Consider the following 5,000-nt stretch of genomic DNA (forward strand, 5'->3'; position numbering starts at 1 on the left):
TTTTGGACACGAGCAAGATTGGGAGCAGTAATTTGGGCTTCGGTTGACCGCGTCCTGGGCAGAAACAGGAGTCCTAACTCACTAGAGAGATTTGGCTAATTGTAACGTCAGAGATGGAAAAAAAAAATTCAGGCACCAAGCAGAGAATGGTTTCTATGCGCAGGTATCTGGGTTACAGGTCTGTCACAGCCTGGGAGGGTCTGAAAACGCTTTTGGACACGAGCTAGATTGGGAGCAGTGATTTGGACTGATGATGACCAGTTTCTGGGCACAAACAGGAGTCCGAACTTACTAGGGGAGCTTTTGCAAATTGTAACATTGTAGACGGACAAAAGGAAGGACGCTAGCAGAGGATGGTTTCGATCCATCGACCTCTGGGTTATGGGCCCAGCAAGCTTCCGCTGCGCCACTCTGCTGCTACATGCAATGGCTTGGGAGAAGTTCTCACTAGACACTGACTTTTGCTGGGCTACTTAAGGAAAGGCGGCCCTCCGTCAGTCTGTGTAGAGATTTATTGGTTGTTGGGGAACATTTCGGGGCCCACAACTGGTTGCTTATTTTGTTTTCATTTTGTTGCTCGGAAGATCACCCGTACACATAGGCCATTGACCTGCCTGAAACTGGAACACCAGGCAAGCAGCTTCCGTGTCTCTGTGGCGCAATCGGTTAGCGCGTTCGGCTGTTAACCGAAAGGTTGGTGGTTCGAGCCCACCCAGGGACGCAGTCCTCTTTTGCTTCCGCCTGCAGCTTGAGTGGCTCAGCTACAACTTCAATTAAGAGCTCCGTATAACTGGCCAGTTTCAATATCTAAAGCACACATGGAAGAAGAAGGTTCTTCAGATGGAAGAGAAGAAGCACAGCAGAAAAGTGCTTGCTGCCAGCTTAATAAACGTGCAAAATGAAAGGATACCAACAAAAAAAAAATCTCCTTCGAGCCGGAATTGAACCAGCGACCTAAGGATTGCTATTAGAGTACTACAGTCCTCCGCTCTACCAGCTGAGCTATCGAAGGCTTGGGGGAAGCCCTGGGTGCGTGCTTACTAGCCTTACTTTTCAGTGTCACGGCCTTGGCAAGCAGGAGACGATTTCTCCCAATTTTGAAAAAGGCTGCAAAAAGGACAAAGCTGGAGGATGCGGGCATCGATCCCGCTACCTCTCGCATGCTAAGCGAGCGCTCTACCATTTGAGCTAATCCCCCTCTGCTGCTGAGGGGTGTGTGGAGGGTGGAGTTTTTTCCACTAGACTCTGACTTTTTGGTAGGTGGTTTTTTTTTTTTTTTTTTTTTTTTTTTAAGTGTGGATGTAAGGCAGCCTTAAGCAAATCAAGACTGCAAAGCCAGGGCGGCTTTGAAAACTATTTTTGGACACGAGCAAGATTGGGAGCAGTAATTTGGGCTTCGGTTGACCGCGTCCTGGGCAGAAACAGGAGTCCTAACTCACTAGAGAGATTTGGCTAATTGTAACGTCAGAGATGGAAAAAAAAAATTCAGGCACCAAGCAGAGAATGGTTTCTATGCGCAGGTATCTGGGTTACAGGTCTGTCACAGCCTGGGAGGGTCTGAAAACGCTTTTGGACACGAGCTAGATTGGGAGCAGTGATTTGGACTGATGATGACCAGTTTCTGGGCACAAACAGGAGTCCGAACTTACTAGGGGAGCTTTTGCAAATTGTAACATTGTAGACGGACAAAAGGAAGGACGCTAGCAGAGGATGGTTTCGATCCATCGACCTCTGGGTTATGGGCCCAGCACGCTTCCGCTGCGCCACTCTGCTGCTACATGCAATGGCTTGGGAGAAGTTCTCACTAGACACTGACTTTTGCTGGGCTACTTAAGGAAAGGCGGCCCTCCGTCAGTCTGTGTAGAGATTTATTGGTTGTTGGGGAACATTTCGGGGCCCACAACTGGTTGCTTATTTTGTTTTCATTTTGTTGCTCGGAAGATCACCCGTACACATAGGCCATTGACCTGCCTGAAACTGGAACACCAGGCAAGCAGCTTCCGTGTCTCTGTGGCGCAATCGGTTAGCGCGTTTGGCTGTTAACCGAAAGGTTGGTGGTTCGAGCCCACCCAGGGACGCAGTCCTCTTTTGCTTCCGCCTGCAGCTTGAGTGGCTCAGCTACAACTTCAATTAAGAGCTCCGTATAACTGGCCAGTTTCAATATCTAAAGCACACATGGAAGAAGAAGGTTCTTCAGATGGAAGAGAAGAAGCACAGCAGAAAAGTGCTTGCTGCCAGCTTAATAAACGTGCAAAATGAAAGGATACCAACAAAAAAAAAATCTCCTTCGAGCCGGAATTGAACCAGCGACCTAAGGATTGCTATTAGAGTACTACAGTCCTCCGCTCTACCAGCTGAGCTATCGAAGGCTTGGGGGGAGCCCTGGGTGCGTGCTTACTAGCCTTACTTTTCAGTGTCACGGCCTTGGCAAGCAGGAGACGATTTCTCCCAATTTTGAAAAAGGCTGCAAAAAGGACAAAGCTGGAGGATGCGGGCATCGATCCCGCTACCTCTCGCATGCTAAGCGAGCGCTCTACCATTTGAGCTAATCCCCCTCTGCTGCTGAGGGGTGTGTGGAGGGTGGAGTTTTTTCCACTAGACTCTGACTTTTTGGTAGGTGGTTTTTTTTTTTTTTTTTTAAGTGTGGATGTAAGGCAGCCTTAAGCAAATCAAGACTGCAAAGCCAGGGCGGCTTTGAAAACTATTTTTGGACACGAGCAAGATTGGGAGCAGTAATTTGGGCTTCGGTTGACCGCGTCCTGGGCAGAAACAGGAGTCCTAACTCACTAGAGAGATTTGGCTAATTGTAACGTCAGAGATGGAAAAAAAAAATTCAGGCACCAAGCAGAGAATGGTTTCTATGCGCAGGTATCTGGGTTACAGGTCTGTCACAGCCTGGGAGGGTCTGAAAACGCTTTTGGACACGAGCTAGATTGGGAGCAGTGATTTGGACTGATGATGACCAGTTTCTGGGCACAAACAGGAGTCCGAACTTACTAGGGGAGCTTTTGCAAATTGTAACATTGTAGACGGACAAAAGGAAGGACGCTAGCAGAGGATGGTTTCGATCCATCGACCTCTGGGTTATGGGCCCAGCAAGCTTCCGCTGCGCCACTCTGCTGCTACATGCAATGGCTTGGGAGAAGTTCTCACTAGACACTGACTTTTGCTGGGCTACTTAAGGAAAGGCGGCCCTCCGTCAGTCTGTGTAGAGATTTATTGGTTGTTGGGGAACATTTCGGGGCCCACAACTGGTTGCTTATTTTGTTTTCATTTTGTTGCTCGGAAGATCACCCGTACACATAGGCCATTGACCTGCCTGAAACTGGAACACCAGGCAAGCAGCTTCCGTGTCTCTGTGGCGCAATCGGTTAGCGCGTTTGGCTGTTAACCGAAAGGTTGGTGGTTCGAGCCCACCCAGGGACGCAGTCCTCTTTTGCTTCCGCCTGCAGCTTGAGTGGCTCAGCTACAACTTCAATTAAGAGCTCCGTATAACTGGCCAGTTTCAATATCTAAAGCACACATGGAAGAAGAAGGTTCTTCAGATGGAAGAGAAGAAGCACAGCAGAAAAGTGCTTGCTGCCAGCTTAATAAACGTGCAAAATGAAAGGATACCAACAAAAAAAAAATCTCCTTCGAGCCGGAATTGAACCAGCGACCTAAGGATTGCTATTAGAGTACTACAGTCCTCCGCTCTACCAGCTGAGCTATCGAAGGCTTGGGGGAAGCCCTGGGTGCGTGCTTACTAGCCTTACTTTTCAGTGTCACGGCCTTGGCAAGCAGGAGACGATTTCTCCCAATTTTGAAAAAGGCTGCAAAAAGGACAAAGCTGGAGGATGCGGGCATCGATCCCGCTACCTCTCGCATGCTAAGCGAGCGCTCTACCATTTGAGCTAATCCCCCTCTGCTGCTGAGGGGTGTGTGGAGGGTGGAGTTTTTTCCACTAGACTCTGACTTTTTGGTAGGTGGTTTTTTTTTTTTTTTTTTTTTTTTTTAAGTGTGGATGTAAGGCAGCCTTAAGCAAATCAAGACTGCAAAGCCAGGGCGGCTTTGAAAACTATTTTTGGACACGAGCAAGATTGGGAGCAGTAATTTGGGCTTCGGTTGACCGCGTCCTGGGCAGAAACAGGAGTCCTAACTCACTAGAGAGATTTGGCTAATTGTAACGTCAGAGATGGAAAAAAAAAATTCAGGCACCAAGCAGAGAATGGTTTCTATGCGCAGGTATCTGGGTTACAGGTCTGTCACAGCCTGGGAGGGTCTGAAAACGCTTTTGGACACGAGCTAGATTGGGAGCAGTGATTTGGACTGATGATGACCAGTTTCTGGGCACAAACAGGAGTCCGAACTTACTAGGGGAGCTTTTGCAAATTGTAACATTGTAGACGGACAAAAGGAAGGACGCTAGCAGAGGATGGTTTCGATCCATCGACCTCTGGGTTATGGGCCCAGCAAGCTTCCGCTGCGCCACTCTGCTGCTACATGCAATGGCTTGGGAGAAGTTCTCACTAGACACTGACTTTTGCTGGGCTACTTAAGGAAAGGCGGCCCTCCGTCAGTCTGTGTAGAGATTTATTGGTTGTTGGGGAACATTTCGGGGCCCACAACTGGTTGCTTATTTTGTTTTCATTTTGTTGCTCGGAAGATCACCCGTACACATAGGCCATTGACCTGCCTGAAACTGGAACACCAGGCAAGCAGCTTCCGTGTCTCTGTGGCGCAATCGGTTAGCGCGTTCGGCTGTTAACCGAAAGGTTGGTGGTTCGAGCCCACCCAGGGACGCAGTCCTCTTTTGCTTCCGCCTGCAGCTTGAGTGGCTCAGCTACAACTTCAATTAAGAGCTCCGTATAACTGGCCAGTTTCAATATCTAAAGCACACATGGAAGAAGAAGGTTCTTCAGATGGAAGAGAAGAAGCACAGCAGAAAAGTGCTTGCTGCCAGCTTAATAAACGTGCAAAATGAAAGGATACCAACAAAAAAAAAATCTCCTTCGAGCCGG

The 5,000-nt window shown here is 48.6% G+C and overlaps 2 non-coding genes across 2 annotated transcripts; both read left to right on the top strand.

Moving 5' to 3' along the window:
• Positions 1–647: 647 nt before the first annotated feature.
• On the top strand, positions 648–721 carry TRNAN-GUU (transfer RNA asparagine (anticodon GUU)). The gene has a single exon. It is a non-coding gene; the product is annotated as a tRNA-Asn (tRNA).
• A 3,987-nt stretch (positions 722–4,708) lies between these two features.
• On the top strand, positions 4,709–4,782 carry TRNAN-GUU (transfer RNA asparagine (anticodon GUU)). Its single transcript has one exon. It is a non-coding gene; the product is annotated as a tRNA-Asn (tRNA).
• Positions 4,783–5,000: the final 218 nt, after the last annotated feature.

Source organism: Engystomops pustulosus, chromosome 3 (genome assembly GCF_040894005.1).
Source record: "Engystomops pustulosus chromosome 3, aEngPut4.maternal, whole genome shotgun sequence".
NCBI lineage: Eukaryota > Metazoa > Chordata > Amphibia > Anura > Leptodactylidae > Engystomops > Engystomops pustulosus.